The sequence below is a fragment of the Temnothorax americanus genome, unplaced genomic scaffold, assembly GCF_048541705.1.
Source record: "Temnothorax americanus isolate GAGA-0224 unplaced genomic scaffold, ASM4854170v1 Scaffold2, whole genome shotgun sequence".
Classification (NCBI taxonomy): domain Eukaryota; kingdom Metazoa; phylum Arthropoda; class Insecta; order Hymenoptera; family Formicidae; genus Temnothorax; species Temnothorax americanus.
Window position 1 is genome coordinate 605,299 of NW_027509338.1, and position 24,989 is coordinate 630,287.

Genomic DNA, 24,989 nt, shown 5'->3' on the forward strand with positions numbered 1-24,989 from the left:
GGGAGAGGGAGAGAGAGAGAACATGTTCTTGTTTCTTTATCTTTCGTGTTGCTTTAATCAAATAATAATTTTTAATTTACATAGTTGCGAGTATGAGGAAGATGATAAAAAAGTACTAACTTACAACTTTAGTACAGTTGAAGTCGAAATAAGATCAAATGATTTGAATAAGGGAACTGTAAACGGAATCAAGCAATTTAGATTTCAATTTTGATCGCATCTCATGGTTCACATTGCTCTGTAAGTATTAAGGATAAGTTATATATACAATGAAAGGATATAGTTATTTATCAAATTTTGCTTCCTCATAGAGGAAGCTTTGCTTTCATAAATTTGATATATGGACCTTTGATCGCATATAAAACTAGATCTAATCAACCAAATGTTAATGAATTATATATGAAATAGGGGTAGAAAAGACCGAAGAGAAAAATGTTTTTTTAGTTGTGGATGCCAATGTGTTCCCTATCTTCTAAAACGTCGAAATATCGCATTAAAAAAATATGTCGGGATGTTGTATGTATGTGCCAAATTTACCGAAATTTTTATAACTCCAGAACTAATCAACCAAATCTTAACAAATTTTATATGAAATAAGAGTAGAAAAAACTGAAGAATATAATAGAATTAATAAAAATTGCTAATAATGAAGGAGTTACCGATTTTTATATAATAAAATCTATATGATTGCCCTAATTTCCGCAAATTTTGAGATATCGAGCTTAATTTTTTTTTATGGATAGAGTATCATTAAAGGTAGGTTAATGTTGAATTTGGCAATGTTTGGTGGAGGGGTTACCGATTTTTGCCTAAAAAGTGTACAAGTTATACATGTAATCTTACATATACAACGTACCATTAAAGGAAGGTTGTTTTGAATTTCGCAAAGATTGGTGAAAGCGTTACCGATTTCTGCTTAAAAAATATATAGGGTAGACCGAGGCGAATCGGATTACTAATTAGCACGATAAAATAGCTCGTTTGAAAAAAAAACATTGACGAAAACTGTCTTAAAATTTATATTGATCCGATTCGCCTCGGTCTATACCCTAAGTTATTTGATGGATAGAGTATCATTAAAGAAAGTTAGTAAATTTTGCGAGGATCGGTGAAAGGATTACCGATTTCTGTTTAAAAAGTGTATAAGATGTTCATGTAATTTTATATAGAGTATTATTAAAAGAAGGTTGTTTTGAATTTTGCGAGAATCGGTGAGAGGGTTACCGATTTCTACTTAAAAAATGTGTAACAATTTTTGCTTAAAAAATGTGTAAGTATCTTTAATGATACTCTATCCATAAAAAACGTGTGCAAGTAGAAACTTGCATATTGCTTCCTTATAGTTTTTAAATGTGCAAGTTTAGAAACTTGTACATTGCTTCCTCATAGTTTTTAAGTGTTTATTTTTTTTCGTCGCGCGTGTTCTTTCTCGTGTAACACAAGGCTTTTACAGAGTTATAAACATGTAAGTATATAGGGACAGGAAAAAATATTAACTTACCTTTCGCCGAAGAGATACCAAATTGTCAGTATGATTATATGAATCAATATAGTAAGTAATATCCAGATCACCATTTGCTGTCCGTTCATACTTTTTTCGTCAAACAAAAATTAGTGTGCAAGTGGAAACTTGTACATACAGTAAAGTGCTAATAAATAATCTAAAAGGAATAATCGAAAAACGCGTTCTGTGGATCTTTGTAAACCGAATTCTTCTTGTAAATGGTGTAGAAGCCTGTAGCCCTTTTCACGTACTACATGTTTGATTGTTTCCTTTTGATAATGTTCTAAAGGTAAAATACCCGTTAAATTGGGTACTAAAGAAACGGCATTTGATTGTAGTATAGTCTCTTCTTCGAATTCTTCGGATTTTGTTTCAGGATCCTGTATGTATAATATATAATACATTTGACACAAGATCAATAGTTTCTATTTTCATTCGATTGCATAGTCGGGAGTCACCGACTTTTATATTGACTTCTGTGAGCTATTTTGAGGGAATTTATGGATATAAGATACCGAGATTTTTATTTCGTCGATTTGCTGATTAAATCGACGGCGCGCAAGTTTGCCATGTTCGATTTCCGCGGTGCGACATTTCTATCCTTTTTTCGCATTAGCTCATTGTCCATTGTTAGCTCTTTTCTTCCCATAGAATCTTTTCATAGTCTTCCGGCATCTATGTCCCTATCGATCTGTCTGACCGAGGCCGTGTACAAGGCCGGTTTGGGCAGGGTCATATCACGAGGAGAGAAAAATTGGCAGCGATGTTGCGAATAGAGAGAACTCCGAAACTCTCCGATTTCGAGAGCACAAGGAAATGACCTTTTGCATTGAGAGAGAGAGGGAGAGAGAGAGAGAGAGAGAGAGAGAGAGAGAGAGAGAGAGAGAGAGAGAGAGAGAGAGAGAGAAGTCTACTCCATCGTTTTTTATAAATAAACGGCGGTGTTGCGGTTTGACACGCCGTTTTCTTTGCCCAAAATCACACGCAAACATTTTTACACGAGATACAGCGATAGCTCTTGTAAAACGTTTCAATGTAAACCTTTATTACATTGTCCCGCATTTTATCTAACTTCAATGAATGATAAAATTTTAAGAAAATTATAAAACTAGGATGTTTACAGATGATGTTTGTCAAAGAAGAAACGCCATTAAAATAATTTTCTCGTGTTTAACTTACCATTTCTATTAAAATTTAGCGAAGTGCACAGGAAGCATGAAATTGACTGAATTGAATTTCAAATATGTTAGGCCGGGTCGAGTCTGCGAGTCTGCGACCATATTTTCGATGCAATTACTTACTCTGAGATATATATGTATGCAAGATGATTCGAAGAAACTTTCAAGTCTGGAGTAAGTCAGTTTGTCTGTATAGAGTGACCCAGTTGTTTGGCGCTAATACACTCTTCTGGACTACGGCGTTAAGTTTCAGTAAAGCCTTAGCTTGCATTTGACAGAAATTCGGTTCTTCATTACTTGCCTCTCGTTTTTCTTTCGTGTTCTTTATTGCCATTGGCGTCGTTAACGTCAAATACAGATTACACAGTTGACGCTAAATTACATGTGTAATTATGATCCGTTTTTATAATTTCAAAAAAGTCTTTAATAATTTTCTTAATTTTTGAGGTTTGATACCAAAAAATTAGACTGCAAGCTCTGTTGAATAATTTGACTCACCCGAAGTAGAATATAAATTTAAAATAGAAGAGATTAAAAACTTACATAAGTGGTCATGTGATAAAAGGAAAGGAGAAATCTTGTAATTAGTCGAAGGTCTCTTGTCTGTATGATGTCGTGTGAGAGACTGATGCCGAACGAAAGATCGTTGTGTCCGAGAATAGTGAAATAATAGAACGTTCTGATGAAGACCAAGTAGGTCAAAACGGTCATTTATTGTCGAAAATATATAAATGTCATATATTTTTACTAAATTTGAATTCTAAATTAACATCTAAAAATTTCTTGTGCTCGAATATTGGCCGTTTAACCTTCTTTTAGCTTTTTGATTGATATTTTATATAATATTAATAATGATCTTATAATATAATAATGCTTTATAATTTCACTGTTTTAAACATCTGTTTTGTTTAATCATTTTTTCATCAATATAAATATCATTAATTTGTTTACACGTAAATACGAAAGAAAAGGAGAAAGTTGATATTTGAGACGGTCTATTTGTGCGTTGTAAAAAAAAAAGAATCGATGAAATCTCTCATTGGTCTGAGATTTCGAGTCCAATTCCGCAACAATTTTTCACGCCCGTCCAATATCGCTTTAAAGCGGTTATCGCGTCGATGTTTCCAGCGCCGATAGTGGTTGACTAAAAATAATATCTCCACTCTCCACTTGCCGGGCGTGACATTTAACGGTTACTCGCCCACGAATCGACCCGACTCTCTCAAACATAATTACCCTTTCTCATTAGCCTCTTTCACGGTTTACGGTCCGATCGGCCCCTCATCGCCGCAGATAATCGCCGCGATAGAAGTGGCTCGCGATAAACTCGAAATACTAGCTGGCGATGATTTTCTGCAACGAAAATATTTTACAGTAGTATTTTATTAATTTGTTTAATTCGGTGTATATTTTTTACGAAGTATATTACTGTTGTATGATAATTAAAAAAATTTAGTGATATATTTCACATGTATATCTATAAATGATAAATTATTGATAATATTGTTCATTTGAAGTTTTAAAGTATTTTTTGATACATAGCTGTATTTTCTGGTACACATTTTTATTATAAAGGATTTTTGATTAAGATTATACCGAAATCGATAAATAAATATAAGCTAACTGTCCTATGCGTCCTATCCTTTTTCGTCACATGGATTAGCAACGTTGTTCAAAGCTTTTCAGTTATATTGTAATCCCAATAATTTTATAATCTATTCGCAGCGCAGAATGTATATATAGACACACAATTGTGTCAGTCTCTAATGTTGGATTATTGTATTTGAATGCAATCTAAAAGCAAGAATTTATATGGAACTTTGACATTTAAATAAATTTAGAATTAACTACAGATACATGAGAATAATACCGATACATAAATTATTGCAACGATTAATCTTTTTTTATATACTTGTATATATTTTAAATAAAAATATGTGTATGCAATGAAACTATATTCTCGAGGACGAAAGATCAAATTAGTTGATTTTTTTAATTAATTAACAATTTATTAAAAATATGTGATTTCATTTTTCATTTATTTTTACAGAATACATTGCTATGTTTTTTTAAAAGGTAATATTTTTTGCTTTCTCATAAAGCAAGCTTTGTTTTCGTAAAAAAATTTTTTTTGTTTTTTTTGTGTTTAGAATGTTCGAAAACGTCGAAAAATTGTTATTTTAAAAAATGTCTGTATGTATGTATGTGTGTGTGTATGTGTGTGCATGTGCCAAAACTGAAATTTTTATAACTCCAGAACTAATCAACCCAATCGTAACGAATTATATATGAAATAGTGGTAGAAAAACTGAAGAATATAATAGAATTAATAAAAATTGCTAATAATCAATAATCAAGGGGTTTTTTTAATTTAAATTTTGAATTTTTTAAAAAATGTCCATGGTTGCTCTAACTTCCGCAAAATTGGAGATATTAATCTATTTCTAATTTCATTATATTTTTCAGTTTTTTCTATTTCTATTTTATTAATTCTTTAAGGCCGGTATTCATAGTCGGGTTTTATATTCAAGATCGTTTTAAGTATAGTCTTAAGGCGTCATCAGCCAATCAGAGGGCCATATTAGCATCTTAAGATCATTTCCTCTATGAGGAAGCCAAGTGCAAATTTCTAATTTGCACCATTTTTTTACTTAATGTTTAGTTTTTACACTATATTTATGTATTAAAACGCAGGTAAACATATCTTATATAATTAAGTTATTAAATTAAAATTTATTGCAAAATATATATACATTATATATTTTTACTGCAGATATGCGCAAAACTTTTATACCCTTATTGTTTTGTTTATCATGTTGTACGGTATTAAGTAATTATTGTCTTTCAATAGGCCTCTGTTTAAGACATGTTGGCATATACTAAACGGCTGTTGAATCGAAAACACGCAACGCAATTAATATAAGTTCTAATTGCTTAAGTTTGGGCAATTAAGAAGTTCCTTTGCGGCCTGAAATCTCGCGCATGTACCAACGTACGATATTACACGTACGGATATTAATCTACGTGACGGTCAAAAAGAATCACGCGATAACAGCTTAATATAATAGCAGCGTTATAGTTCATACGCCCCGTATACGATCTAAACTTTCGTAAAAACTCGAACATTTATTTACTTTATGACATACCACTCAATTTTTATTTTATCTGAAAGCGTTCTGCGTTAAGGCAATCATCCTGTGCAATACTTACTTCAGCTCGTTTAAATTAATGAAAGCGGAACGCTAATTTAATTAAAGTGCAAAAGTAACTAACGACCATGAAAAGATCTTAATTGCTCTTGCTAATCTTGTTGCGTGCTTTCGTTTAATAGCGTCGCATGGCACACGCCATCGTGTGAACTCAGATGGCCGATTATAAATTACAAGATTACCGATACTATATCCATAATTCGGGAAAAACACGGATTATGTTATTAAGCTGGTGTGTGCTGAGCGCACTGAAAATAGTGATTATACAAACGAGGTGATGTGGATTAAAAATAGATGCGATATCTCGTCAAATTACTTAACTGCGTTAAATGCAACGCGCGTTAACTAATTATAATTTACTTAATAACCTGTCAAAAACTAAATAAATGTGCATGCAAATGTTTTATACAGAGAGAGGAAGTATTATCTATGTATGTACAGATGGTAAATTATTTTAAATCTATTTCGTATTTATATATATTTTAAATCAACTTTTTGCTATTCATACAAACTTCACACACGCATGTGCTTAGAAGTTTAGCACCGCCAAGTTTTTGAACGAAATATTGTTATTTTAATAAGCATAGCAGTAAAAGAAGGGGTAATTATTTACAATAGGGCTTTTTTTTTAGGTTACGATTTGGATCGATACACAGATTGTTTTGAAAATTTTTTGTTGAGCTCCATACAAAAATTTCTATGGGTGCACTTAATAATAAATTATACGATACGTCTAAAAGTGTTAAGACTTAAAATATATCCAATAGTATCCAAAAACTTCAACTTGTTACGTGACAGGCTTAAACGTCTCAAAGCTGTCAACTCTCCAATGTAATATGGTATTTCCATCAGTTGTAAATAATAATAATTATTAATAATGATAATTATTAATATTAGTAATAATAAATTAATTAATTACTTATAGAGTTTTTGCTTAAGTCAAGGTCCTCTAACGTTTTTTTAATTTCATTTTGTGTCAGCCAGGTCCATCTGGAGTAATAAAAAGTAACACACTTCAAAATGTTCCGCAATTTCGATAGGAATCATAGGAAACTACTCCAAGATTCTACAAAAATTTTTTCGTAATATAGTCAATGGGATCATCTTCTTGATCAATTCCAGTGTTTTAGAATTCGACTGTTGGGTGGTAACATCCTGTTAAATTCTGAAATCTTAAAATAACCCATAATATAGTCCATTAATCTTGAAAAGCTCCATGCATATTTATATTAATAATATAGTAGTATGTATTTTCTATTTTGCAGGAAAACATTATATACACGACCCGTATAAATCGTGGGCTGTGGCGGTGAAGGAAACACTATGTTTGAATTGTTGACAAAATATAATAAGATATATTTAGAGATGAATATAGCAGAGTAATTTCAAAACATATTCATAAGCTAGTATGGTAAAAGTCAAGAATCACATAATTCAAAACAAGATAATACAATTCACATTGTAATAATCCGTTCAATGAAAAGAATGTAAACATTAGTTGAACGTATGCTCTCAGTTTGAAACTTGAGACGTAAATTAATAATATAATATTACAAAGTAATTTCAAAGAAAGAATTGATATTTGTATAAGAGCTTTGAATAAATTTTCTTAAATCGTTTTAATCATTGAAAGGATCATTAGACATGACAAAACAGAATACCATAATCAATAAGTAATCCAAATAAACATGCATATATTAGAACAGTAATTCATAAGTGGAATAATGCGTTGAATGATAATCAATATTAAGGAATAGAATATCTTAGATCAAAGAAATATAAATTTATACAAGAAGAAACGTATCATCAAAGATGACTTTGAATACCTTTTTTATGAATAGTAAATGGAACTTATTTCGTGAAATTAAAAGGAAAATTAAACCTTTGTTAAACGCATTAATCCAACATAAATTCGTGAAAACGTATAGAAAGTTTTAAAGTATTTTGCATAAATCGATGTATGATACAAGGAAAGAATGTAATTGTGTATCGCACCTTTAATTAAAATTTCTGAGTAATGAGCATTGAATTCTCTGACGAATCTTGTTTAGAACAATTGAAGCAATGTAAATCTTATCTCGAACAATTGACGCATTATAATTCGTATTGATTAACAAATGAATCTCATCGCAAATATGTATCAAGAAATATGAGAATTAATTACCAAAGAAAATAGAATTAAACGTATCGCAAGCTTGCAAAAATTACAATATTTGGCGAAAAGAGAGCTTAATACAAATGAATAATTTAAATTGGTTGCAACCCGAAAACAAGAACTTGAGTACTCAAGTGAGAAGAACGATTATCGTTCTTGTCAATAGAATGCTTCGCTAGAGCGCGGAAGCTTTTCAAATGTCCTTTACTAGACGGTAGATCTCTCGAGATTTCTGAAACCAAAGATCGAGTAGACTGTAGATGTTTCCTACAATCTTTATCTGAGTCGTGATCGATGGCTTCTATCAGAAATCTAAGAGTTACCTGAATACTGGTGTCTACCGTGTGTGGATGCACTTCTAAAAGAGATCGTGACGAACTATGCCCATGTAATAGTCGTTCCTTATTCATTTCTCCAAAATATGCCGTCATCATCAAGAAACGGAGTAATGGCGTCATCATCAAGAAACGGAGTAATGGCGTCGATCTCTCGTATGTCCGAGAATGAGACGGAGCCTTTAGTCCTGCCGTGTGCTAATTATAGTTTTTCAAATCCTCTTGTATTTCTTTTCAATTGCAGAAAGTATCACACTTCGACGTTCAGAAAGCTTCGTATTACAATATCACTACGTATTCAAGTATTCAGATTATACGGCAGAAGGCCAGAAACATGTCTTGACTGAATGACAAACAAGAAACGAATAACGCCGGTTGCCCGGGCCGCAAGCTTCAACAAGCACGCGTGCTTTCTATACTTCACGCGGCAATCACATGAATATAATACCGATACGCCGCGCCGCTATCGCCTTACGCTATACAAATTTTCTATGGAAACTAGATTCGCCAACGGAAATGAGTTTACAAAATCGCTAGTACTTTTTATGAAATGCCATAGATGGCAACATCCACTCTTCTTTCCTCAATATCTCATCGCGTTTCAAACATATATTACATTCTATCTTTCGAATTAATATCGCATTTTCTATTTTTTTTTTAAAAGAAAATAGATGGTACAATAGAATTAGAAGGATATAAAATGCGATATTTATTATTCATTGTTAAGTGTTATTTTTAAAATTTAAAACAGCAGAATATTTATCAATTTAATGATGAATTTGAAGGATTAAATGTCTAAAAATTTCATGTTTTTTTAAGGGTGGGAGTTGATGAGTCACAGTGTCTCAGTCGGGACATTTTTTAAATATATAATATATAGATCATTCTGTTAAGTAGGTATGATAAAGGAATTAAATTTTATGCAGTGTATAAATTAATGTTCAGTTTGGCTCAATGTTTGATTATATCACTACTTTTGTCGCAAAAATAAGTTAAAACGACATTATTAAAACAATATATATTTTACGCGGACATAGTGGCGCTTTTTTTCTATTTTCTTTATAGGTGATTTTATAGCGATTACAAAATAGTCAAAATAATTAGATATTGTAAGTAATCTTTAAATAATCTGGTTACTATTATATCAGCAGTATATCTTTGACTGAAAAAGATTACTTATTGATTACTTTATTTAACGAGAATTTTGCGGTATTTTTATCGCGAGATTTCATGAACTATATATTGAAAGCCGTACAATGTATTGATGTTAACGGCAATTTCGACCTTCGTCGCAGTTAGAATCGAATCTGTTTATTTGATTTGAGTTGAAATGCGGTGCTAACATCGCAAGTGTGTTTTCAAGAAATCGGGGTATAGCGACTACCTCCAAGTACGGCCCGCGCCTTCGGATTTCTCTAGAATCTCTTGGTCATTTGCCAAAGATTGTTAGATCGCATCCAACGATTCGTATACATATACGTAATATAATCTGGATGTATTAATACGTACTAAATTCCAACGTGGTGCAGCGTCGACCATTCGTTTACCCGTTTATTAGTACTTTACGTTCCTCCGTGTAATCCGTCAAGGCTTTCTCACAATAAATTAGCCTTAAATTAATTTAGCGTCATGACTCTTTTTTTCGCCGCGGAATAAGATTTGATCTTATTATTTTTTATACGCGGAAAGATTATTCCCTTTGCTGTTACTCTGTTTTATGGCCATAAATGTGTCACGGATTTTTATATATTTTTACACAATTATTTTTCTCTTTTTTGATTACAATTGTTCTGTGAAAATTAAACAATTACTTGGAACATAGTTTATTTTAATATTATTACGGAATATTTTTTTTTAATAAAATACCTTTTTTTTGTTAAAAGAAAAAAGGGAATGCATCATATGTGTATCTATTAAGCACATTTAATTTTAGCAAAAAATTATAATTAGGTATGTTGTTCGATGTTGCTCGCACGATTTAAGAAAGTCTAATATTTCTCTCTTGTTAGAAATTGCTTGATAAAGGTTTCAAGGTTATTTAGAAATCATTTTGCGATGAAGAATTTTCCTCAGGACTTTCTGAGAAAGCTCATTTTGGAGATAAAGTCTGTTCAAAGTCTCCTCACGGAACTATTATTTGACTAATTATGGTTAAGAATAAATTATTACTTCATTAACGTTCCATTGTCAAAAGGCTGCATGAATATTTTTCTAGGAAATATTTTTCCACTGAGCAACATTGAAATTTTATAAAACGGGGCTGCAGACAAATAAATTGAAGTTTGCTGACATGAATAAGAATTATGAACTATAACATTTTAAGATTGCCGCATATTTTTTGACGTTCTGCCTGTGTGTTAATTAGCAGCATTTACTATCTTCCGACAATTCGTTTTAACTGTATCATTAACCGGCTGAAATAGGAGTCCTGGATTTTGTCATGATTGTGCTAGGAAGTCGTAATACGCACACGAATTAATTTTCGAACTAACCGCAAGAGTTAAAACATATATGCGGAAAGGGTTTTAGACGATGTTACCGCAGATAAAATATAAAAGTTTCGTTTCTCTTCTACGGTTTTTACTCACCCCCTATCACCGCTCGTGGCTAATAAATTGTAGTGGCCGTAAAAGTTTCTTTATACGATGCGCGTGTAACGCGATAGATGCCGGTACTCAAGTCGTGTTATAAAAAATAAAGTGCGATCTATCAGGAGTTTAATTATGGATGTTCCGAAGGTGTTAAGAGTAGGTATCATACTAATACTACATGAGTCGTAATGTAAATTATTATTGAGCAGTGTTGCAGTTCTAATACACTATTCGCGATGCTGCATAATCATGCAATATGATGAACTTATTTTTTTGGTTTCCGTAGGAAGAGTGAAAATGCCTCGCGCATCCCTGAGCCCCGGCACTCGGGATATGTGGGGCTTGCACCCACTAAAAACACTCTCCCTGAAACAAAGGGGGTCTAATCCATGGGGGTGCTTTGAGCCCCGGAAAGAACGGTCCCTAGTCGGATGGTGAGGCACGTAAAGTGTCAACATCCGACCACCTCAGGGAGCTCCCATGATAGTGACCGCGGGCAGTCATATCATTGAGAGCCCCTTCATTGGCTGCGAGATCGTTCATCCGAGAGAGTCCACGCCCCCATCGATAACACGTACACGAACTTACAGGACGTGCACAAACCACGCAAACAGGAACCCCCTTCTATCCGCAGAGGGGGTTCCACGAAGCACAAACAAGAACGCTATGCGTTCTTTATCAACAAAAGGTGGTGGGAACAAAACGCCCGCCACCACACATATAGCGATGACCGGTCACAGCCAGTCATGAATACAAGTGTTCCGCAACTGGTCGCTCCTCACCCCCTCGCACGCAAACCTTTGCAGCAGCTCGACGAAGAGCCAAACCTAATCATTGGATCAGGGTCGATTCGATGCGGTGACGGGATTCACTTCCGCTACTCCCACGCTGCATGGTCGACCAAACCTCGCGCCTCAATCGATTGGTGTACAACCAACTAATAACAGAGGAAGGGGCGGATGCGACCCAGGAACTAGAATAAAGGAGTCCAAGACTCTGAGGACCCCCCGAAGGGCGGCCCATCGCGGCCGGCAGCCGCAAAGGGCTCCAAGTAGTCACCGCAAAACGGTGGCACCGGAGCTCCGAAAAGCAACGAGCAGCCGATCTTGACCGACCAGCCCCCGAAGGACTCGCGGTAGACTCCGCACGGAAAAATAACTAACGCAGAAAGGCAGGACACGAGAAGCCCCTCCAGACGCACAGCGGAGACCACCAGCCGCCGACCAGCCTGGAGCAGCAGCCCCCCGGGGATCCGGCCACGTCGCACCAGTCGACGCGCCGGACCCCAGAGGGCAGACAACCCCGAACCCGGTCGGCGACCAGACGCTCCACCGCCGCCAAGAGTAAGCCCCTCAGCTGCGCATCGCAGAAAAAACCACACCACGCGGTGTGTGAATTGCACGCAAAGCTTAAAAAGTCGGAGAAGAAACGGCATAAACATAAATATGTATACGCTCGCAGGTACAATTGTTACTGACTCTTTGGTACGTTGCCCTAAACAATCAATTCGTTTAGAAGGCCCTGTTGTCTCCTCCTCTCGTTGTCCTCCTTTCTCAGCATAACACGTTCGGCGAATGTGGCAAAAGCACTCCACGCCTCCACGCTGCTCTAGAATTGCATATAGAGGACACAACCGTGGAGAGAGAAAGATCCTGGCCGATCACGGCAGTAAGCTCCCCTCTCTCTTACAGCCAGAAGTCGCATTTGGAAAAAGTGTGTTCTGCAGTATCAGTAGCGATGTTGCAGTACCTACAGATAGGAGACACTTCCTTACCAATCCTATGCAGGCACGAGGCAAAGCATCCATATCCTGTAAGCAGTTGAGTTGTTCGAAAAGAGAAGAAGCCCACCGACCTGTCTAACCAGGCATCAAAATTGGGGGCTATAGCCTCTCTGGTCCTTTTTCCGGAGAGATGCACAGATCTAATGTGTTCGGACCACTGCCCTCTCAATACCAACCACTCTTCCTCACGAACCTCCGCAGAGGAGTCGGGAGTGTATGTACCTGCCTCTTTCATCTCTTTAAGGGCAAGGTACACGCGGCGGATGTATGCCGCGTATATATGCATCGGAGATATCCTAGCAAGCAAGGTGGCGGCTTCATAGGATACCGTTCTATATGCCATAATAGGGAATTTGCGTGATTTTTTTTTTAAATTGCATTAAATAATTTGTATGTTCTTTTAATTGTCTTTTTTTCGTAATTTTTTAACGCAAAATAACCGAGAAAATAAATAATAAAATATTGCATTATTTGAAATGCCGAAAACGGTCCAAATACGACCGAGTCTTCCCGAACGCCGTGTGACGTCACACCGCAGTAAAGTAATACTTTTAACCATTGAAACAATCATTTATTTAAAAAAATGAGTAAAGCAAAGACACATAAAACGTGTTTTGTACCTTTATGTAAAAGTACTGTTATTAAAACACCAGGTAAACTGTTTTTTTATGTACCTCAAGATAAAAACGTGAGAATACAAATAGAATCTTCCCGTTTGACGCTGACATAACCTATAACTCGCTGAGATAGAAAGAGAAGGGAGTATACTCGTGTGCACTCGGGTGACGTTTCCAAACGCAGCCTAGCAGACGGAGAGTTGAGACTATTACAATGTGACGTCATGCACTTGTGAGCCAATCAAAATCGTTTTCTCACAGCACAAAAAATATCAAATATTATTAAAATTTAATTTCATTTTTGAATACCTATTTATTGATTAAAATTTAAAATTTTGTTTGTAAAAGGCATTCTTTATATCCACGGAGAATGCTAACGCCATTTTACCGTTACACCGTGCCTCTGTGATGATCTCTTTGACCAGGGATAATGCGTCGGTGGTCGAACGCATCTTCCTGAATCCAAACTGATTGCTGGACAGGTTGGCTCTCGGATTGCTGTCTATATGATCTAACAGTCTATCCGCGATCACCCGTTCAAAAGTCTTACCGACCTCGTTCAGAAGGCAGAACGGGCGGGCTTTCGGGATCTCTCCGAATTTGGTTTCTCCTTTTGGAATTAAAACCAGATCCGCTTCCTTCTCTTTAGGTGGGAAAATGCCGTTCTTAAAATAGATGTTAAAACTGAGTCAAACGCGAGATCATGGTCGGCGGCATCTATGTTTATAAGATATATGTTTATCATATTGATTAAGAAACTCCTTGTATACGCATTCAATAATTTTTCATAGAAGATAATCGCGTAACAAAAAATAAATAAAGTTCTCGTTAATTGTAGGAAAACTTATTGATCGCAAAAATTAATATATGAAACATTATTCGTTCACTATATATATATATAGGAACGATTACGTTGTCTATAATAACACGATGACGCACGAAGCATTCGCTCTGCTACCTTCCTGTTTGAGTCTGAGCATGAATGATAGCGCGACGATCTTGAACAATAGCGCGCTGTACATCATAATAACAACTACCAAGACCGTATGCCAGATGTGCTGATATGTGTTTTATCATCCCGAAATATTTAATACTTTATTAAATTCGTATCGAACATATTTCTTCTTTTTTGATATTTTTCTTTTGAACCAATATAAATAATAGCCATGTCACGTTGGATCACACGTGTCGCGCTCTCAATCCGAAAAAGGTACAGATGCTCGGGCAGCGCTCAGTACAAAGTGCTGTAACTTCTTCAATTTTTCGAATTTCTTTAAATGGCTTTGGATTTACATTTCTGAAATGTTGTTCTTTCGAAATATGCAATAAAAAAAATCGATTTTTTGAAGCCGAGAAAGGTATATGCTCCCTTAACGGCGGCGGTGGCGGCAGCAATTCTCCGCATCCGGAAATAAGTCTGCAGCGAAAATGAAGTCCGATGCACCGGTTTTAAAATAATCTATTGCGCACAAAAAATTGATGAGAATCATGCTATTTTATTTTGCGGTGAAGCTACAATTTTCGACCCTTCACGCGAAAAGATTACTATGTGATTAGTCTTCTCAAAGGTAAAGAAATTTATCAAAATAATTAGTATGAAATCCGTTTTCAGGTAAATTGCAACATATTCTTTGGCGTGGTACTTGCTTGTAATTTGGAAAAGACTTGTTTATTTATTTTTTAGGCTTATTACACCGTGCAAAAGAAATTTATCTACGTTTTTATATCTTGTGTACGTTGGATTATTCAGTTTAGCCGTAATATTTTCTAATTTTAAAATAAAATCTTATAATTATAAATAACGGCTACTTACTAAAAGGTTAGTGACAAATGTTAGTGACAAATGTTTCATCAAGTTTGTCATTTTAGAATGACAAACTTGTGATGTATCTGGCATTATGATGCAGCTTAAATGTATCTTTTTTGTAGAGTATTATTAAATTTTTGGTTGTTGTGTGGTGCAGACGTTTTTGATAACTACTCTAGCGTGATTTTAATATGCGACTCACTAAACATGTAAGTCTCTCAAAATAATCTCCGTTTTCTTACTAATCAATTTACTATTGCATATGTATATTTAGTTTATAGATATTCGTTTTATCATAGAATATCGTGAACTATAATGTGTTTTGCGAGAGCGATCTTAATATTAGTAAACTTGAGAAGGACCAGAATTTGTGGTCGAACGTTGTGTAATTTTTCATAGAATTGCCAATCATGTCGACAATTTTTTGTGGAGCATTATTGTAAAGCAATTTAGAGACGATTATGTAACTGCGAGATGGTTAGAGAACGGGAGCTTGCGAAACCATTTGAAAAAATTCACGACCACTAGCTTTAGTCCACTCACATTCCGTCATTCGCTACCGGCCTGCTCTTTGGCGATCATTCGGACCGGTAGAATATGGGTTATTACATTGTCGTTAAAACGTTGATTGCACAGTGGCGTAACTGAATCTGATCTCGCGTTTGCAGCGAAATTTCGCGCGATTTTGCGTGAAATCAGGGCTGATATGATCATCGTGTTACTGTCAGTCAGGCAACACGATTGACGAATCTTTTAAGGACGTTGCAGATCGATGCTAACGTTGATATAGTATTGTTAATACGATACAGATAAGTGATAATTAAAAGTGCTCCACCTTTGCAGCGATTTTATATTAAACAAAAATTGTTTTATTTCATATTTATTAGTGAAATTTTATCTTTAATTTATTTTTAATTTTGATTATTTAATATTTTAATACAAATTTTTTAAATTTTGAAGATAGCAGATCCTAAGTTTATATATTTCATATAAAAGATTTAAAAACAGTATATAGTTATATTTATATAGTTATATTTTTAGAATTTTAAGATAATCAGAATTAATTAAATAGACATTCACAATAAGTTTAATAAAGTTATATTAGTTTATAAAATGTTTTATGAACTAATATATGTATAAAACGTTTTTTAACATGCGCGTCATTAGTTAAAGGCATAATTTTCTTACAATTTTTATATATTTGCCAGCACATTAATATTTAAAATTTTAAAATAGAGCTTACGTTATCAAGAATATCGAGAATATTTGATATCGAGAATGATCGTGAATTTAATATGAATCGTTGCAAGTTAGTTTTTAAAAACATCTTGTCTATGAATAACATCGTGACCATTCGATCGGAAGGAGTTTTTTTTTCCGAAGAAATTATATTTGATTTATAAACTTTTAAATTATTTTTATATATAAATCTAAACATCCGTATACTTTCTTTCATGGATTCACCTATTATGGACGTGAGGAAAAACGATTTTCTATAAAAAATACTTAAATAATTTTTTTTCTGTGTAGGACAAAGAATTTATTAATATTATTAATTGACAAATAATGTTGTTTCAAGGAAATACGATTGTATTGAATTTTGAATGCGTTTTACGACGGTAATTGACGGAAATCATGATATCTTTTTGCTAAACTACGATATTAGTTGAGATCCACATTGGACTGAATTTCCCCGAACTTGCAATTAGAACGTGATAGATCGTCGACATCGACGTTGAAATCGTCTTTCCGTGGCAGACCGCATTATCCGATTAATCAGAAACTTCACATAGCGGGGCTTATGGCACTTTGAAGTTAGGCAACTGACAGAATTAGAGTACATGCATATATACTAGGCCTGTAACTCAACCGCCAAAAGCCTTCTAAAATGCGAGTAACCGGCAACGATGAGATAACCAGCTCTAACTATGAAATATTGAAAGTACATCATGTGACAAGTAAATAAACGAAAGTTCGCTCAAGTTCGCGCATCGGAACAATACAAAATGGCGTCTTGAACATAGGATTCTTCTCGATTCTTTTTCACATCTTTGGCTTCATAAAATTGAAATTATTAGTATCAAATTTTATTCAGAAAAGTGTAAACTTTAAGAATATGCATTATAAAATAGTCAAATATATCATTAACCCTTAAAGCGCACATGGGGTGTAGGATACCCCACTCCGAACTTTGTGTTCTGATAAGTCCCATTAAAATGTCGTTTTTAATAATTTTTTAAACAATGTTAATTTTAAGAAATCGCTATAACTTTTGTTTATCCTTAAAATACATGACTTTAACTTCATTCAGAAATTTTTATGCAATAAAATAGTCAATAGCGTCGTTACAGTACATACTTAAAGACACTGGGGTATCTCATACCCCCACTGCGCTTTACGTAATTTTTTGGAGGTGTGCGCTTTAAGGGTTAATACAGTGAAATTTGGCAAAAAGTCAAATTTTTTGATATTTTTTTGATATTTTTTCTAATAAAACACGCCATAACTTTTTTATGGTTAACTTTTTGACAAAAATGTTCAAATAAAAGTTATAGAGCGTACTTTTTTACATAAGAAACACCTATAATGGTAGATATAATGCTGCCCAAACGTACGTGAAGAAATTTTATTTACGCACGAGGTTGTTGTGTAATGCGATTCATAGTCATATTGTACCTAAAACTTTGAATATATTTGCTTTCAAGTAGTAAAATGATTATGAACTAACCATTATTGTTATTCTTACTATTAGGACAAGCCGGTCGTCGTATGATGTCCCACTATTATTATTATTATTATTATTATCATTATTATTACTTTATAATTATTGCCAAAGCTCTTTTAGTTTCAATCATAAATCTACTTACGCACAATACCACGGAATGGATAATAGTTGGACTTTAAAAATGCATTTTTTATTTACTTTTTGTACTTTTTTTATTTTTTTTATTTTTCAAGTTTTTTTAATTTTTATGTTTTAATATAATATATTAACGTGAAGAAATTTATTCATCATCCTCACTCTCGTCATTTGAATTATTGCTACATTTTTCAGTACATTTGCAAATTTTACTGCAGGACAAATCAGCAGCACGGCAAGAACATGAAATAGATGTTCTGCAAAAAAAATTTTTTGAATTACAGTTACATATATATTTTTGTAGTAATTGAAAACTTGTAAGACCTTCAAAATAAACGGGAATCAGTTGTTCATTAATTAATTGCCATCTGTACTCTTTTGGATCAAGAATTTCAATGACTGGGAAATGAGCATTTTTCCACACATATACTTGCCACGTACATCTTTTTAAGTGCATTTCTTACTTTTCTTCAACACTTAAAAAGATGTATGTGGCAAGTATATGTGTGGAAAAATGCTCATTTTCTAGTCATTGAAATTCTTGATTTAAAAGAGTACGGATGGCAATTAATTAATAGACAACTGATTCCCGTTTATTTTAAAGATCTTACAAGTTTTCAATTACTACAAAAATATATATGTAACTGTAGTTCAAAAAGTTTTTTTTACAGAACATCTATTTCATGTTCTTGCCGTGCTGCTGATTTGTCCTGCAGTAAAATTTGCAAATGTACTGAAAATTTTCCTGGATAGTAAGATAAAAGGTTCTTTTTAAATAGAAAAGAAAAAAGGAAGAATTTTCTTTCCAAAAGAAGAAATAAAAAATGAGAAAAAAAAATAAAATCTCAGGCTAAAAAACGGGAAACAGAAAAAAAATCGTTATCGAATACTAACAAGATTTATCCCAATATAACGCAAATTTCTACAAGCTTTTTGGAAAACATAATAATAGATTATTATGTTTCAGCCATTTTATCTATACATTCAACGGAGACTTAATTATCCCTGAAATTTGAGTAGTTTTAGTCTACCATTGTGGGATATCTAAATCAATTAACTTTTTAAAAATACCCCAAATAGCACAAGTGTAATATTAATAGTAATAGTACAATAATTAAAGCTAAATAGCGCGCTATTTAGCCCTATTTAGCTCTATGATGTCTATTACTAATAATAAACGTTATATGAAATTGTAGATAGCGAGCGTGGCGTAGCAGACAGCGCACTGGTCTGCTAAACCAAAGGTTCGAATCCAGTCCTGGTAGAACCAAAATAAATAAATTGTATCGCTTGTCTCTCCTCCTGGGCGGAATGGCAGCCCGTCAGGAGTATCCCTTGTCTCGACATTTGCAGTCGCATGGCATAGACACTGCAATGGCGAGTCCAATTTTCAAAGTTTTCCTGTGGTTTGGACTTAGAAAAAATTTTCAAAAATTTCTCAAAAATGGTTAAAAAAAGGAGAGGGAGGTCCAAAACGCGTTTCTTGACGTTCCGAGTCGCCTGGCATAGACACTGGGGAGTCGAGAATTTTCTTATAAAATTAAAAAAATAAAAAAATCTAAATCGTGGCCGCTCTTGGTCGGTACGTCAAGGGGGAACGCACGCGTTTACATCGGCGGGGGGGAAAGGAAAATGGGAAGGAAATGGAAATTGGAATAGGGAAGGAGAAGATTGGGAAACTTAAACTCTAAGTTGGTCTTTTACCGACTACTATTTACAATGGCCCGACTTACAAACTAATTTAACCTAACCTAATGTCTACTATTTTCTTGGGTTTTTTAATATTTTTTGAGGGGGTTTTCTCTTTTTTCTCAACTATTTCTACCATCTCTGATGTTTTACTAGTTTGCGAATTTCTCACAACTCCTCTTCGTACAGTTTGTCAAATTCAGTCTTGTGCACACCGGCGCTTAACTGTTTTACCCGGTATCTCAATTGGGACGGCGTGAACGCCGCGAACAACCGCGAGTGGACTTTCGAGATTACTTGGCCGAGAGGAAGATCACTCAACCTCGGTTGTGTCGACTCTGATGGAGCGGAATGGCTTCGTATCTCGAGTTCAGCTGCGGATCGGACTGATGGAGCTGACTCGAGAGCGAAGTGATTTTTTTTGGCTAGGTGTCATATATTTTTTTCGTCGTCATTGGGAGACGACGTTCTTCTCGTAGCATGGCGTCGATTGTAACAGGGCACTTTTTTTCCAAGGAGGCAGCGAAAGGAAATTCATCGTGGCGTGATAACATTGAACGCGAAAACGTTTATGCCTCATGAGCCGCGAGCCGTAAGAATTAGTGGGGTTAGCCGAGGTTCGGGCGAGACTAAGGGCTTAAGCAGAATGGCTGTTTTATAATCTTAAGGCAGTGTTTTATGCCTTAAGTCATTGTCTTATGTAACGCATAATACTGTGTTAATGTTTCCTGTCGTGTGTAGTATACGTCGCGTATACTGTCTTATAGCCGATTATCTTAACCGCCAGTTTTCTTTTTAAAAGTGCATTTTCACGTGTGCGTATTTCCAATAGCTTCTTTGTTGGCGAATTCGATATTCTTTCTGGAGAAATACTTGTGGAACGGTGTGCCCTTCTAAGATTAATATTGCACATTTCTTATTCTATTCCCATGCATTTGTTCACCATCTATAATAATAACATTATTATAATTAGATCAAACAGACAAAGATTGTTAAAAATCATTATGCTAAATTATTTTTATAATGTATATCAATGTAATTTCATTACTAACCATCTCCATCATTTTGTACAACATTTTTCTCAATGAGTTTTCTCGGTTTTCCGTCATCTGTGTATCTTATGATTTTGCAAACATATTCTTCACCCAACTAAAACATGAAAAATTTGTAATCTGTATCTCATTATTGCACAATAACAATTACTAATTAAGAGTAGAATTTTATTGTTTACTTACAAATGGAACAGCATTTCGTTTGAGCGTTCGACGGATTATTAATTGTGTCGTAGTCCACTTCTCTAAAATGGGCAGAACATACAGCACCATATTTCGGTGGCTTGTAATTATTTAAGTGTAACACTTCTAATCACTTCTGTCGCTTGTTATCGTTCTTTGGGAATCTAAACCAATAATTTATTTGTTAAAATCATGAGCTTCATATGAGGGGCGTTCAACAAGTAATACAACACATCTTTTTCTCATTCAAGGTTTGTTTTATTGCAATGCTAAAATAAAATCATAGCAGGAGTTAACTGCTCTTTTGGCATGTAGAATACCAACAATTGTATCCGTTTTTAAACGATTTCTTCGATCAGTTAAAATGGCACATGACTTGTTGCATTGAATGAAATGTTGTGTTCAACAGCAGATGCAGCAGTTAATATTGTGGAATTAATAACATTTTCGTTAAAAGATGAGTACTTGAAATTTGTAATAGAAGGTTGACTTCTCATTGTATTTATATTTTTCCTATGTTTCTCGTATGTTGAGTGCTTTTCTGCTTCAGATTTTCCGCCTTTATAATCTCCTTCGCAAGTTTTACAATGAAAGTAATTTTTCCCCTTTATACTCGATGTAAGCCAGCCTTTAAATTTTGGTAAAAACTCCCACTGTTTTGAATATTTTTTCCTATAGAATTGTTTGGCATCAAATTTCTTATTTCTAGGAGAGGATTTTGTTGGGTCATCATAATTATCTGAATCTGCCATCTGAGAAACAGAAATCGAGAAATACAGAGATAATCGTACTTGACGTTTTATATACACATTCAGACCTCAGGCCTCAGGGTGCATTCTGTTTCACGCATGATCATGCATCATTTATTCTTGGCTATGGTCAACGTGATGCTACAAATGCTTTGGAGCGTTCTTCTTTTCTTTCTTTCTTCATTGAAAGAAAAGAGAAGAGGAATGCTTCGAAGCATTTGTAGTGTCACGTTGACCGTAGCCTGGGCCAGCTGAGATAATGTGCGTGTACACAAAGGTCGCTCGAAACTCGTAAAATCGATGGATTCAAGATATCCTATTATTAAATGATTCAATGTAATTCATGTTTGCCTGACATTTTGACAATTTAAGGATGTTCAAATAAGATAAAATTTCTCAAATACTTTTAATGAATACGTTATTACCGCTAATTACCGAATGCAATCTTGTTCTGATGTGTACAACTTATTACACGTTCAGGAACATAGTGATATATAATATACGATCGAAGCCAATTCGTTACACATAAGCGAGATATACAGTACTGAATCTATTTTTTTTTTAACTTCGCACATTATTCGCAGAAGATAATAAATAACAATAATATTAATAACTTGATAATATCTTTGACAATTATACCTTTAATTATATTGTTAAGAAGATAGCGTAGGCTACGCATACAAATAAATTCCTCGTGCTTTTAATTTTTAATTAAGAGAGTCGACGGCCATAGTACTAAGACCGTTCTTGCTAATGGTAGTCTTGAATTGCTCCGGTACCGGATATTCGCTCTGCAATGTAATATATTCACATGGAGCTGTAAAAATTGCAAGATTGCGAAGTGATCTGAGAAGTGCTTCGCACGAGAAAAATTGAGAGTCGCATCGTCGCCGCTGGAATTTTTAGAATAATTGCGCCATGATGTCTAACCGCGATGCAAGCGTTAAAGAATTAAAAAAAGGATAAATAATGCGCATCATGCGTAAAACGGAATGCATCCTATGTCTAGTCTAAACTGTAATACTGCGATGCTTTAAAAAATTGCTGTTGAATCGAAAATTTAGTGTAAGGCATATTAAGGTTAAGTTCACTTTTATTAAAAATAATACTTACTAAACAATAATGGAAGCTTTCCAGCAAGCGACACTAGTCGACACAAACATCGTTCTATCTTTCTTTTTTGGCAATGAGTAACAGTAACAAAAATCAAACGATACTTGTGTCAACTTATGTCGTTTGCTAGAAAGCTGCCGATATTATTATTATTATTTTTTTAATTTAATATTTAAACATAAAAGAGTTTACCTTTCATAAAGACTTCAAATATTTTAAATAGGGAAAGAAAACCGGTTATAACACGCAATAATGGGCGTTCATGATGGAAAGAAAACTTCTTCTTCTTCGTGATATGACCTTTGAGCAGTACTGCTCTTATATGGCCAGGACGAACCAACTGTCGTATGAGCCTTTAGGCGTTTTTCAGTTGCACTGAATTTAATATTTAATTGGACTCACAATCCAGACAGTAAAGGTGGCCTTAACAGTCGTAATACTTTAAAAAATATGTTTTTTTCATACCTCGGTCGAAAGTACGTACTTTCGTCCCTAATCGTATACCAGCAGCACTCGCTTCGCTCGTGCCGCAAATGTCGGGGGCAGGCATCAAAAACATGCTTATTAACATTTAAAGTTAAAAAAAATAAAATTAATAACGTACTTTCGACCGGCTATGAAGAAAAATCGTATACACTACGCGGGCCAAAGGTTGAAATCTCGGTCCTGCTCGTCCTGCTCGGCTTCGCCTCGGGGCATCATGACGCGCAGGTCCGAAAATTCAACTTTCGGCCCTTGTAGTGTAATATACTATTTCCTTCCGGACAAAACACGTCCGAACTGGTGAAACTGGTCCGTGAGTCCGCGCCCGTTGCGGCTGATTGCGTCCGAACGGCGATCACGTTCGCGATCGTCATGCGACTTAGAACTTCGATTCACGCGCGCGTAACGTGGTTCGAACGTTCCCGAGTCTAACCGAACTTTGCCGAGACTTGGGTCTATTTCCCCTCCCGCGCTATCCTAACCCCCCTTGTCCATAGTAGCAGTTTACGCTTCGTCTATCTTATCCTAGTATGGTGCTCGACGTTCGGAGAGATATCGGAGCCTCGAGCTCGACGATTTGGTGGAGGCGTTATTAAAACATGGGGGCGCAATGCGCCTTGTCATCGCCCGACTGACGTTTGGTTGGGCGGCATCCGGTTGTTGTTCGCCGAGAATTACGATGCACCGTTTAAGGTGCGCATCGTTACAAGTGTGTTCTTAATATTCCGATTAATCCTGTAACGCCCACATTTTGATTTTGCTGTCATAAAATTCTGAAACTTATATATTTGTCTTATTTTATTATTTGAAGGTGAAAAAACCGGCAGAAAAAGATTTGGAGCCCTCAATGTTAAAATTATGGTATGTTGCACTAGTGCAACGTTGGGCGTTACGATAGGGTAAAATAGGGTATATATGAATATAAAATCAGAAAAAAAATTTTAAGAGCAATAAATGTTTTTAATTTATTACTATATGGATAGAAATACATGTTTTTTATAAAAAATGACAATAAAAAATTATAATTTGTAATAATTATTGTGAAAAAAAGTATTGAAAATAAGTCAATTCTTATTATGAAACTCGTAAGAACAGTTTTTCTATTTACGGAAGCACAGGTGGATATCGCGGGCTGAGCCCTCGGGTGGATAAGCCGAGGGCTGAGTCTCAACAGATCGCAGCGTGGTAACTGCTCTACCGAGTACAACACCCCGCCAGGTACCTAAGTCGTCTAAAGACGATTCCGAGTCTCGACATCGAACTCGCGAAACTCATGTTCGACCGTTAGACGCCGTGCCGTTGTAAGCGGTGAGATCCCGACGACGGGCAGAGGTGCCGTACGGCAAACCAGGCTCGTGCGACGACCGGGTCTCCCGTTTAAGGGGGACCGGCCGCCTAGTAGTGTGTCACATTGTTTTGAGCCTTTCGACTCACGAGACTCCTAGATATATCATTGCCACCTTTGACTAGAGAGGATACGGCCTTAGAGATACGGCCACCAGTGATGAGGTGGTTTTTGACTTTGTACGGAGGGAGTCATAATATGATCCCTAAAAGTAGAGGAGCCAAGATCATATATTTGGTCTATGGCTTCATTTTATTTTTTATCATATCTTAATCCGATATATTCGGTCTCCGTAGATTGCAATCAATTATAGCTATATATATATATATATATATA

At 35.0% G+C, this 24,989-nt stretch overlaps 1 protein-coding gene and 1 long non-coding RNA gene across 10 annotated transcripts in view; one reads left to right on the plus strand and one right to left on the minus strand.

The window, feature by feature from the left end:
* Shal (potassium voltage-gated channel protein Shal) overlaps window positions 1-24,989 on the plus strand; it is a 222,411-nt gene that overhangs the window by 27,335 nt on the left and 170,087 nt on the right. The window lies entirely within an intron of this gene.
* LOC143897227 (uncharacterized) lies at window positions 19,837-24,834 on the minus strand. Its single transcript, XR_013256885.1, has 4 exons — window positions 21,429-24,834; window positions 20,964-21,127; window positions 20,781-20,877; window positions 19,837-20,674 (listed from the first exon to the last, which is right to left on the minus strand). It is a non-coding gene; the product is annotated as an uncharacterized LOC143897227 (long non-coding RNA).